Source organism: Lissotriton vulgaris, unplaced genomic scaffold, assembly GCF_964263255.1.
Source record: "Lissotriton vulgaris unplaced genomic scaffold, aLisVul1.2 SCAFFOLD_2460, whole genome shotgun sequence".
NCBI classification, from domain to species: domain Eukaryota; kingdom Metazoa; phylum Chordata; class Amphibia; order Caudata; family Salamandridae; genus Lissotriton; species Lissotriton vulgaris.
The window spans coordinates 26,248-39,537 of NW_028241987.1; the positions used below are offsets into that span (position 1 = coordinate 26,248).

General features: G+C 46.4%; 1 protein-coding gene across 1 annotated transcript in view; it reads left to right on the forward strand.

Annotated features, from left to right (window-relative positions):
- Positions 1–350: 350 nt before the first annotated feature.
- LOC147669106 (kelch-like protein 33) overlaps positions 351–13,290 on the forward strand; it is a 107,906-nt gene continuing 94,966 nt past the window's right edge. The window contains exon 1 of the mRNA XM_086948224.1: positions 351–488. The gene's annotated coding sequence lies outside the window, so the exon portion shown is untranslated. The remainder of the gene's footprint in view (positions 489–13,290) is intronic.

Below are 13,290 nucleotides of genomic sequence, written 5' to 3' on the forward strand. Positions count from 1 at the left end.
TAACTCACGCTGAAAGCGTCATGTATTTAGACACTCTTTAATTACACAATGATACACTGGGGGCCGTAAGAGGAACTGGGAGGCCAGACAACAATATAAAAGGTATGCATTTTAATCTCTTTCTTGCTGCCTAGTGACCACATCTCTGGGTTTGTCATGTTGGTCCCCGTCTGTTGTTCTGCGTCAAGCTTCTGTTTATTGACTTGCAGGAGGTATGAAGGGCACTGTTTCCGACAGGGTTATACATCTGTAATTTCAGAACATTCAATGTTCACATTACTCGGAGCATTCAGGGCCGTCGCTATAATTAACTGCATACAGGGCGTGGGAGCCAAAAACCTTTGTCAGAACGCACACCAAGGGATGACGAAGACAGCTGGGTTTTAAAAGCGACCGCCCAGGCGTCACAGCAGACACAACGCACCTGCCACAGGTAGGCGTCAGACACGTGCCAGAGTGAGCCGCAGTCCGGAGGTCACCTGTCGCAGGTGAGTGACATTCAGCATGGATGTTAAAGATCGGAATGCAAGCCAGCTCCCACACTACACCGGCAAGGTCTGTCTTGGTCAAAGGAGCAGATTTAGTTCTACTATTCACGCAGCTCAAACATGGCTCCACAGGCCAGAGGCGCAGCCCTGAGTCCTGTCTGCCAGATACTACAAGGAAATATCCGAGGTTACAAGTAAAGTGCAGACCCGTGAACACCTCTCTCTGGCGGGCTTTAAGAACTAGTAGAGATGCAGATGTAACACCTGACACTCGTTCTGACTGACCTTTGTATCAGAGGAGCAGCCGGAAGGATGAGAGAGAGAGAGCTAAAGAGCGAGAGAGGGATCAAGAGAGAGAGCCACAAAGCGAGAGAGAGATAAAGAGAGCGAGAGAGATAACGAGAGGGAGAGAGATAAGGAGAGAGAGAGAGAGAGAGAGAGAGAGAGAGAGAGAGAGATTTTGCAGCGAATATCGAACACCCAAGACCGCCTCTATAGGTAAAGCGAACAGGAGTCAATAAGAGGACCACCCTCTAATTACAGGCAAGAGGTTCGAAAATAGTTATAAAACCCTGAGGAAACGTCTCACGAAAGACAGCATCATGTCCTCATTGTGCTGGCATCAGTCTCTTAGTCCCATGAGAGTTGATCCCAGGGCTGTAGACCTATCTAGCTTCTGCTTTGAGTTACTGCTTGTACTTACTGCTCTGCTTTGAGTTACTGCTTGTACTTACTGCTGCTCTGAGTTCCTGCTTGTACTTACTGCTGCTTTGTACTTACTGCTGCTCTGCGTTACTGCTTGTACTTACTGCTGCTTTGCACTTACTGCTGCTCTGCTTTGAATTACTGCTTGTACTTACTGCTGTTCTGCTTTGAGGTACTGCTTGTACTTACTGCTGCTCTGCTTTGAGTTACTGCTTGTACTTACTGCGGCTCTGCTTTGAGGTATTACTTGTACTTACTGCTGTTCTGCTTTGAGTTACTGCTTGTACTTACTGCTGCTCTGCTTTGAGTTATTACTTGTACTTAATGCTGCTCTGCTTTGAGTTACTGCTTGTACTTACTGCGGCTCTGCTTCGAGTTATTGCTTGTACTTACTGCTGCTCTGTCATGCTTTGGCTTCAGTATGTTTTAATCGCAGTCAATTGCTCAATCGTTTTCTGGCCCGAGAATCATGTTTCCCAGGGTGTTGATGTCATCTTTCTACCTATCAGTTTACAGAAACCCCTGATCCCAAGTGTGCTATCCTGGTGTTTCTCTCTCTGTTTTGGTGCGGTCTCCATGCTCCCAATATGTTGGTCTCAGGGGCATAATCTAAGTCCTTGCAGCCTCTGTGTTGCTGTCGGGGGTGGTGGTTTGCTTTGGCATTGGGGGAGAGGAGTGACAACATTTAGGATAGCTCAGGTTTGGCAGTTTTGTTATGCTTCAGCACCTTTCACAAGGTGTTGGATTTATTGTTAACCAGTGGTCTCAACCACCCATATTTCAGTCAATTAGACTCAGGTGTCTTTGACTTTCAATGTTTTCCTACCCAGAATTCCTTGCAAACCTTAAAATTTGGTAAAACAATCACTTTTCCAAACTTTTTTGCGTGTGATCTCCGTGCCGGCAAAAATGTCCTACCACCAAGCGTTCCCCTTGTTTTCCCGAGTAAAACGATACCTCACTTGTGTGGGTGCCCCTAAGCAGAACAGGCTAAAAATGAATAAATAAAAAATGTAGTATTTAGGTTTGACAAATTAAGCAACCCACCTTAGTCACAGGCCTTTGGCCCACCCACACAAGTGAGGTATCATTTTACTCGGGAGATCAAGGGGAACGCTGGGTGGTAGGACATTTGTGGCGGCAGGGAGATCCCACCCAAAAATGTATGGAAAAGTGTTTTTTTTAACCTAAATTTAAGGTGTGCAGGGATTTCTGGGTAGGAAAACATTGGGGGACCCACGCATGCCATACCTCCCTGGACCCCTCTGGGTGTCTAGTTTTCAGAATTGTTTGGGTTTGGTAGTTTCCAAAGATGTCCGCCAAGCCCCGGGTCAAAAGCTCAGGTGACCCCCTCAAAAAATAAGATACTTTTGCTACAGGTAATTTTTAAGTCTCCACTGTACAAATTGGGCCTTTTCCTATTGCAGCCACTATGCCTACCCACGTAAGTGAGGTAGCATTTTTATTGGGAGACCTGGGGGAACGCTGGGTGGGAGGTAATTTGTGTCAGCCCAGTGATGCCACGCTTTCCCAAACAAAAAAGTGTGAAAAAACTGATTTTTTAAGCTAGAATCGAGGTTTGCAAGGGATTCTGGGTAAAGGAACGTTGGAGGATTCATGCAAGCCATACCTCCCTGGAAGCCCCCGGGTGTCTACTTTTTAGAAATGTGTGGGTTTGGTAGGTTTCCCTCGATGGCCGTCTAGCACGGGCCAAAAACCCAGGTAACTCCTCTTGCAAAAGCTGGTGGTTTTGACAATGGTGACAATGTCAAAACCACCAGCTTTTGCAAGAGCAGCCCACCTTAGTCACAGGCCTTTGGCCCACCCACACAAGTGAGGTATCATTTTACTTGGGAGAACAAGGGAAACGCTGGGTGGTAGGAAACCAAACCCACACATTTTTGAAAAGTAGACACCCGGGGGCTTCCAAGGAGGTATGGCTTGCGTGGATCCTCCAACGTTCCTTTACCCAGAATTGCTTGCAAACCTTGATTTTAGCTGAAAAAAATCAGATTTTTCACACATTTTGGTGTGGGAAAGCGTGGCATCACTGGGCTCACACAAATTTCCTCCCACCCAGCCTTTCCCCAGGTCTCCCGATAAAAATGGTACCTCACTTGTGTGGGTGGCTCAAGGACGCGCGACAGGCAAGGGCCCCAAACCTAAGGAGGCGACATCAAAATAACCTATCACTAAACAACCGGGTTTTGCAAGGGGGTTCCCATGAGTTATTGGCCAGGAGCTCGGCAGGCCATTTAGGGAAACCTACCTAGCCCACATATTTCTAGAAACTAGACACCTGGGGAAGTCCAGAGAGGTATGGCATGCGTGGGTCCCCCAAGGTTTACCTACCTAAAATTCCCTGCAAACCCTAAAATTAGGTTAAAAAAACACGTTTTCATACATTTTTGCGTGGGATCTCCGTGCCGGCACAAATGTCCTACAGCCCAGTGTTCCCCTTTTTCTCCTGAGTAAAATGATACCTCACTTGTGTGGGTGCCCCAAAGAAGAACAGGCTAAAAATGAATTTTAAAAAATTGTAGTGTTTGGGATTGAGAAATTAAGCACCTCACCTTAGTCACAGGCCTTTGGCCCACCCACACAAATGAGGTATCATTTTACTCGGGAGAACAAGGGGAATGCTGGGTGGTAGGACATTTGTGCCGGCATGGAGATCCAACGCAAAAAAGTTTGGAAAAGTGATTTTTTAACCTAAATTTAAGGTTTATAAGGAATTCTGGGTAGGAAAACATTGGGGGACACATGCATGCCATACCTCCCTGGACTCCCCTGGGTGTCTAGTTTTCAGAACTGTTTGGATTTGGTAGTTTCACAAGTTTGACGCCGAGCCCCGGGCCAAAAACTCAGGTGCCCCCTCCCAAAAAGAAGGTAGCTTTGCTATAGGTTATTTTAAATTCTCCACTGTACGATTTGGGCCTTTTCCTGTTGCAGCCACTATGCCTACCCACGCAAGTGAGGTACCATTTTTTCCGGGAGACCTGGTGGAAATTCATTGATCCACGTAGATTCCAGAACTTTCCACCACAGAAATTTGAGGAAAATGAGTTTTTTTTTGTCAATTTGTAAGGTTTGCAAGGGATTCTGGGGAACAGAACCTGGTGGGAGGCAGTCGTGTCACCCCATCCTGAATTCCCCTGGGTGTCTAGTTTTCGAAAATGTACAGGGTTGCTAGGTTTTCCTATGTGGCAGCTGCGCTAGGGCCCAAAATCCACAAGTAGGCATATTGCTAAAAACAAATCCGTGCCTAGTCGGCTTTCTGCTGCCCTGGGGGGAAGATTTCAGGGCTGGGTTTGCCCCGATATGCCCACAAGGGGGGCAGAAACATTGTGGCTATATATTTTGGGGGGTGGGGCCACACATAAAAAAGCCAGCGTAATCGTTGGCATCAAGTGGGCTTTTTGCCCACCCGAGGGGTAGATTCGGGGCTACTGCCCCCATCCTCCCTCCAGGGGGGGCAGAAAGGCTGTCATTGTTGCGGGTGGGGGCATTGGCATGCCCGTTTTGGGCAGCCCCCAACCTAAGAAAAATGTGCCCAAAAATCCTGTGTGTCTGGTGGTTTTTTTGCCCCCCCCGGGGGGGCAGATTGGGGATTCTGACCCATCTGTCCCCGGGAGGGGCAGGAAGGCTGTAATTTTAGCGGGGGAGGGGGTGGGGCATGGGCATGCCAGTTTTGGGCAGCCCCACCGTATTTCAAATTTCCCCCCCAAAAAAATCCCTGGCATCTAGTGGGCTTTTTGCCCCCCCCGGCAGGGCAGATTGTGGGGTAATGCTCCCATCCACCCCCAGGGGGGTCAGAAAGTCCACTAGACGCCAGGGAGTTTTTGGGGCAAATTTTATTTAGGGTGGAGTCTGCCCAAAACGGGCATGCCAATGCCCCCAACTTAATAAAAATGTTGTGGAGGAGGGGTAGGGGCATTGGCATGCCTATTTTAGGCAGCCCCCACCCTAATTCAGATTTCCCCCAAAATATCCCTGACGTCTAGTGGGCTTTTTGCCCCTCCGAGGGTGCAGATTGGGGGCTACTGCCTCCATCTGCCCCCACGGGGGGCAGAAAATCTGTAACAGTGGTGGGGGTGGGGGCATTGGCTTTCCCGTTTTGGGGAAGGCCCCACCCTAAAATAAAAAATTGCACACAAAAAAATCCCTGGTGCATAGTGGGCTTTCTGCCCCCGTGGGGGGCAAATTAGGGGCTACTGCCCCATCTGTCCCCCAGGGGCGGACAGAAAGTCCGTAATGGTGGTGGGGGTTGGGGGCATTGGCTTGCCCGTTTTGGGCAGCCCCCACCCTAAAAAAAAGTGCACAAAAAAAATCCCTGGTGCATAGTGGGCTTTCTGCCCCCCCGGGGGGCAGATTGGGGGCTAATGCCCCCATCTGTCCCCCAGGGGGGGCAGAAAGTCTGTAATGGTGGTGGGGGGCGGGCATTGGTGTGCCAGTTTTTGGCAGCTCCCACCGTAAAATAAAGTGCACAAAAATAAATCCCTGGTGCATAGTGGGCTTTCTGCCCCCCAGGGAGCAATTTGGGGCTACTGCTCCCATTTGCCCCCCGGGGGGGTGGAAAGGCTGTAATGGTGCCAGGGGGTGGGGGCATTGGCGCACCCATTTCGGGCAGCCCCCACCCTAACATAAGTGCCCCAAAAAATTCCCTGGTGTATAGGGGGCTTTCTGCCCCCCTGGAGGGGCATATTGGGGTTCTTTCATAAAGACTAAATACTATACATTTATTTATGGGGGAGTGAAGGCCCTTGCCCAAGGGGCCGCTCCCCCCTCCCTGGTGTCTAGTGGGTGGATCCCTGCTTGGGGATCGCCCTCCTGGGGTGATCCCCAAGCAGGGATCCACTTGGGAGAGGTACCACTGGAAAGGGGAGATTCTCCCCTTTCCAATGATACCTCTCCCGTCTTTCTACGTGCTCAGGGGGCTGAGATAGCCCACTGAGCATGTAGAAATTGAAACTGAAATGAGCCTAAAGGCTCATTTTACTTTCGGTTTGTGTTCAATGACGACAGCGCGACGTGCGCTGATCGTCATTAAACAGAAACCAGGGAAGGGGCCTCTGGAGCTGGGGAAGCTCTTCCCCAGCTCCCAAGGTCAGAGGCGTGAAAAGGAAATCCCTCTGCTGTCTGCAGCAGAGGGATTTCGTGCCCCTGGCCTCATGACGGAATGGTTCCTCATCAGCACAGGAGCACCAATGCTCATGACGGAACCATTCCATCATGAGCATGGAAGGGGTTAAATATATATTTTAAATAAACAAATAGCATACCTGTTTTATATATTTAAAAAATAATTGGAATTTTAACTTTGAAAATATTTTACAAATAATTTAAATGTTTGTGTATAATCTATTATATTGTTTTTAATATTGAAATAATCTATCTAGTATAATTTAGTTAAAAATTAAAAATAAAAAGCAAATACTCTGGTATCTTTAAATTATATTTTTACATTTTCAATTTGTGTTTATTTTGAACTATTTGTATTTCATAAATTGAATAGTAAATATGTTAATAAAAATTAAAACACATTAATTATAATTTATAGTTTATTTGAAATAAAAATACATATTTCAGGTTGTGATATCAAATATTATATTTAATGTATTATAATTTTCTTGATTGGATATTTTCATAAATTGTATTTTATTTGTTTTTGGAATGGATTTATGTTGATATTGTTTTTTTAATGTTGTGTTTGTAAATATAAAATTGTTTAAATAGAGTGGAAATACTGACTTAAAATCCTTTAGCCATAGTCACTTTCTTCAATGAAGCTTTGGTTGGAGTGGAAATAGTAAATCTCGACCTCGCAATGTCAGATATTTTCCAGAGGGAAGGTTGGGTTCAAGTGGGAGGAGCAAATCTAAACCCCACAATGTCCAAACACTTCTCCAATGTAGAATAGTTTGAAGTGAAAATAGTCAATCTGGATCCCTCTAATGTCAAAAACCTTCCCCAATGCAGGTTAGGTTGGGTTTAGGAATAGTACATCTAAACTCTTCAATGTCCCAGAATCTTCTCCTATGTAGCTTGGATTGGAGTGGGAAGAGTAAATCCAAACCCCCCTTAGGGGTAATATTTCCCCCAATATAGATTATTTTGAAATGAAAACAGTAAATGTAACCCCTCTATGTCAAGTGCATACCTCTTTGTAAGTTAGGTTGGCATTGGTATAGTAAATCTAAACCCCTCAGCATGCAACACTTTCCCCAATCTAAGTTATATTGGAGTGGGTAATGAATGTACACTCCTCAGTGTCCAATACTTCACACTATTTTGCTTAGAGTGGAGTGGGGTAAGCCTGCCATGAAAAGGGTGACAGTGAAGAAACTAAGGATGCCTCTGTGCATGGGGGTGCATGCCGGGGGGCACATGGTGTACGCTGTCTGTATACAACCCTGTGCCTGCACGGAACCAAATGTGCATTTCAGTCCATGCATGAACGGGCTGCAGTGCTCCTACAGCAGTGCTGTTCTAAGGCTCTCCTATGAAACATAGACAGGCACTGCTGTGGGATCGCCACCACAGGACCGTATGACCTGTATTCAAGTTAGAATAAGGCGGTTGAACTGACTATGAGTTTGCAGTGTTGCAGCGGGAGGTTGGCATGGTGGCCCGCTGTAACACTGTAAAACTCATAATCAGGCCCTTAGGCTGGAGTAGGAATATTAAATGTAAACCCCACAATGTATAAATGTTTCCTCAATGTACCTTAGGTTAGTGTGGGAATAGAAAATCTAAACCCGTCAATTTTGAACATTTTCCCTAGTGTAACTTAGGTTTGAGAGGGAAAAGTATATCCAAATCCATCAATGTCCATCACTTTCCCCAATATAGGGTAAGTTGGAGTGAAAATAGTAATTCTGATCTCCTCTGAGTCAAAGACTTCCTTAATGAAAGTTAAGTTGTTTTTGTAATGATAAATGTGGTTTTTCATGGTTTTATTTTTTATACATTTAGTTTTTTTCACATTAAAATAAACATATATATGAAATGTAAAAACATTTATAATACATTAATCTTAACTAATATTTTTCATACCATTCAAACATTATAAATTCCATTTTTATTTTTATTAACGTATATGATATCTAGAAAGTTTTGCTACACCTGTTTTAAATTATATACAATAGTGTAACAAAATTCAAAGGGTTTTGTTGTGTAAGGTTACAGTTGTTGAATTTTACTGTTAAGGTTTATCGTTAGTATTTAGCGTGCAACTGTATTCTAGAGTAGTTAGCCATGTTTTTGGAGTTTGCAATGTGTTAGACCTGGCACCACTGGCTTGGGTCTCCCTTCCATTTTTGCTGTTGCCTTCATGTATTTTCGCTGGTGTTAGATGCTTTGGGCACTGTGCCACTGCTATCCAGTGCCACAGTGCAAGTGATCCCTATTGTATATTGCAGTGTGAATCAGTGGTTCCATGTTTGGCTATTTGGTTTACTTGTCAGACCCTAGTATAGTGCACTGAGTGTACCCAGGGCATGTCAATCCAAATGCTGCTGGTGGGCCCGCAGTCTGGTTGTGTCACCCACAAAAGCAGCCTTGTAAAATGTGTCTGAGGTCTGCCATTGCAGAGCCTGCATGCAGTCTGGCACTGTAATGCTGTCTGGGGAAGTTCACCCATTTGCCAGTCCCTAAAACATCCCTTTTCTTCATATCAGTCACCCCTATGGTAGGCCCAAGGGCAGGGTGCATTGTAAGTATGAGGTAGGACAAGCCCTTGTGTGTGTGGCATGTTCTAATAGTGAATTACAGCCATTTTCACTATTGCAAGGCTACCTGTTCTTCATAGGCCAGAATGGCTGTTAGATTATTACATGTTTATAATCCTAACTGTCTCAGAGAACATGGTAGAAATTTGAGCTTATTATGCCGGAACTCAGAATAATAAAATACATCTTTTAGTGAAGTTTATTTTAATATTCTGTGTTTGCAAATACCACTTTTAGAAAGTAGGTATTTGCTTTCCTAACCTTTCAAGCCTACCTCTGATATGTTGTGTATTCCTTTGTCTGGTTTTGTGAGGGACAGGGCTGGGGAATTCCAAGAGACAGGAGGAGTTAACCAGTGGTGAATGGAGAGATCTGCATCTAGATGGGAGGGAGGAGTTGCACCTGAACCTTGAATAGGGCTCTGCCTGCCTTCCACAATGCTGGCTCCACCCCCCGGGGAGCGGCTGATGTCTCTGCCCTGCACACTGAAAGAAGAGAAGGAGTCCTGTAAACAAAGTGCTCCAGGACTGTACTTGCCTTCCACAATGCTGGCTCAAACTCCTGTGGGGCGTCTGCTGAGCCTGCCCTGTAATGTGAATGGAAAGGAGAAGTCTGGTAAACAGAGTGCTTCAGAACTGGTTTGGACTGGGCAAAGGCCCCTCTTCCCTTAGGGAACAAAGAATTTTGGGGTATAAATATTGGGACCATGATCCCATGAAATTAGATCACTTTTGGACTACCAGAAGAAACCTTTACTGAGGAGAGGAACCTGAAGAAACTGAGTAGAGACTATTCCCAAGCTAAAGTGCTGCTTGGGGGTTTTGCCTGCAGTGGTTGCCTTACTGCCAAAGGAAGGAGAGAGGAACTTTGTGTACTTTGCTTTCAAATTGTGAAGGATCTCCAAGGTCTTGGTAAAGAGCTTGCCGTCTGCTGAAGTCTCAGGGACAACAGGCTTCAACCCCCAGCTCCCCAGAGTTCTTTGGAAGTGCCTGCTGCTGTTTTGGGCCTTCTGAGGGACTGCGTGTCATAAGGAGCTGGAAGCACGACTCAACGAGAAGAAGCGTGTTGCCATCGCTGGGCCTGCCGTCGCAACTCCGAAGGAAGGTGTAGCCGCTGGAACAGTCGCAGTGCACTGCATCAGAGAAAAGTGTGCCGCAACAAAAAAGAAGCATGTCGCCGGTGCTGCTGCTGCTGTCGCAAGCCTGAATGGGCGTGTGTGACCACCCGGTCAATGTCAGCCAGTAGGGGTTCTAAAGAGGACCTGGAGCCTGAGAGGGAGGCCCTGGAACCTGCCGAAGATAGAAGTGGCGGGGGCCCGGGAAACCGGACCCCGAAGTTCCCGCGGCCCAGGAGGAGGTAGACCCTGAGGGGGATGCCCTGGAGCCTACCGGGGAGCAAAAAGCTGAACTGGGGCACCCACCTGAGCTGACCTATTGGCAGCAAGAAGGAGGCCCCTCCAGGAAAAATTTGCAAACAGCAGAGAGAGTGCCCTTCTCTTGTGGGCTTGCAGCAACAGGCTGCAAGCCAGGCAGCAGGTGATCAGTCAGGGTCACACTTGATTTACTGGGAGAATGGTCTCCTGTATAGTGAGCCTAAGGTTGCTGAACCTTAGTCAGCCCGTGTGCTGGTGGTACCCCAGAAGTTCAGAGCCTTCCTACTGGGGCTGGCTCATGATGTGCCATTAGCAGGACATTTGGGGAAGGAAAAGACCTTTGAAAGGCTTGTTGCCCACTTTCATTGGCCCCATTTGTGTTCAGTTACTCATGGCAGAACTTGTCAGACTTGCCAAGCAAGTGGAAAGAGTGGGAGGAAGCACAAGGCTCCTCTCCAGCCATTCCCTGTGGTCAGTACCTCCTTTGACCAGGGGGGGATTGACATTGTGGGGCCAATGGACCCCAAGACAGCCATGGGCAACAGGTTCATCCTGGTCTTGGTGGACCTTGCCACCCGGTACCCAGAGGCCATACCTCTGAGGACAGTGACGGCCCCCATGGTGGGATGAGTACTGATGGGAATTTTCTCCAGAGTGGTATTCCCTCGCAAGGTAGTGTCTAACCGGGGAAACAACTTCATTTCCAAGTATATGAAGTCCCTGTGGCAGGAGTACGGTGAAACCTACAAGTTCACCACTCCTTACTACCCCCAAGGAAATGGGCTGGTTGAAACGTTCAACTGAACCCTAAAGATCATGATTATGGGATTAGCAGCATCATCTAAGGTAGACTCCCAGAGCGCCCAGGTTATTGACATTCAGTGGAAACTGGAGGACATGGAAAATCAGTTAAGGCACAATAACCTGCGAGTTCTGGGGGTTCCGGAAGGGGCAGAGGGTTCGGACATCAGGGCCTATATGATCAACCTTTTTAAATCATCATTCCCCGAATTATCGGAGTGGAATTGGGCGGCGGAAATGCAAAGAATACATCGCACTCCGTTTAGACCTCGCCCGGGAGCTGGAAGCAGCGACAAGCCAAGGGCAGTCTTAATTTTCTTTGGGAACTTTGTCCTTTGACAGCTTGTCTCTGAAAAGGCCCGCCCTGATGCAAAAAGATCTAGCGAGGGAGTGACCTTTTTTGTGAGACTGGACTTTTGCCATACAACGGTCGAGAGGCGCTGGAGACTCCGCCAGTTGATTAAGCACGTTCAGGATAAACATCTCCAGGTCTACTTAGTGAATCCAGCGCAGTTAAAGATAATCAAGGATGGAAGGACTCTCTACTTCTCGTCAGAAGTAAAAGCAAGGGAGTTTTTAGACTCTTTGTAACTTGAATAAGCTTCAATAGCGGAGGACTTAGTCTGTTGAGGGTTTTAAAAATGCATAACGTGATTGCTCCTTTTTTTGCTTGTTTAGATTTGTCTAGTTTTATAGTATGACCTTTGGTATAAGGATTTAGAAGGATTTATGCTTAGGGCTAGATATTATATTTCTTAGCCTAGCTTCGCTCTTTTGATTTTTCTTTTTTATCTGTTTTTTTTCTCTCAGGGGGTATGGGGGGTAACATATGGTTCACTTGATTGTTTTGGTTTAATCAATTGCTGCGCCCACGCTCGGTGCTGCTGTACTCAACCATCATCAGCTCAGACCAAGGTCTGAGTGCTTCCAGTGGGAGGGGGGTAGTAAGGGGGAGCTGGGAGGGTAATTCGAGGTGTGGGGGGAGGGTCACGGGTTTGGGGGGCGAGGGGGTAAAAAGCAAAATAAAACAAGAATTTATGATAGAGCGATCTTTGTAGTTTTCGTACTCTCAGGAAATGACATATATGGTACGGAAAAAATCTTCATGTTATATTTTTTGCAGGCAAAAGTAGGATGCCTTTTTTGTAATGAGTATGGCGAGCCTTAGTGTATATTCAATAAATATAAGTGGGTTGAACGATTGGAGGACGAGAGCAAGATTGGCACAGTTTGTCAAAACTGAACCTATTGACATTCTATGCCTACAGGAAACCCACCTACCATGTACTAAGAAACAGCTCCTCAGGCTTGAGGGGTTCAATATAGTGGCATGCTCAACTCAAACCTCAACAGTAAGAGGGGTTGTGATTCTGGGGAGAACTATGCTGGGGGCGTTAAAACGGGCTAAGTCTGATGCTCATGGTAGATGGGCCCTGGCGGAGTTGGAGTGTGGCCTCACAATCTGCAGCATTTATGGTTCAAATCAGGATGACCCAGAGGTTTTTGAAATATTGGAAGAGGAATTGGCTAATTGGCATCCTCGTTTGCAGGAATTTCAATATTTCTATAGACCTTTCTGCAGGGAGTTTGTATGCTGGTAGAAAACCCAGGGTATCTACGGCTCTTCGGTCTATGATGTAATCCCCTGGCCTAATGGAAATTAGTAAGATTAGTATCAGGAAACTCCCCAAGGTCCTCTAGGATCATAGCCCGCTTGCAATCTCATACAATGGCATAGCATTGGTTAGGAACTGCAGGGCTTGGACATTCAATCGAAAACTCCTGTCAGACGCACAGTTTGTGGAATATATGCAAAAATGGATCATAGAATACTTTGATGCCAATCGATATAGCGCATCAAGAAACTGTGTGTGGAACTCATTTAAGCATGGGCGGAAAATCCGTTCCGCTCGCGGATTTTGCGGATTTTTGGTAAATTCGCAATCCGCGAACTCCAGCGAATTTAACGAAAATCCGCAAATCCACGAGCGGCGGATTTTTCCGGGGGCAAAAGTTCAAGCCTGCCCTGTTGTAACTATTTTAGGATGGCGCCGGCAAGCTGCCAGCGCCATCCTAAAATAGTTACTAAGTTAGCTTCAACAGGAAGCTCTAATAGATAAAATAAAGCAGGTGCTCGCAACTGCTTTATTTTATCTATTAGAGCTTCCTGTTGAAGCTAATTTAGTAAGTATTT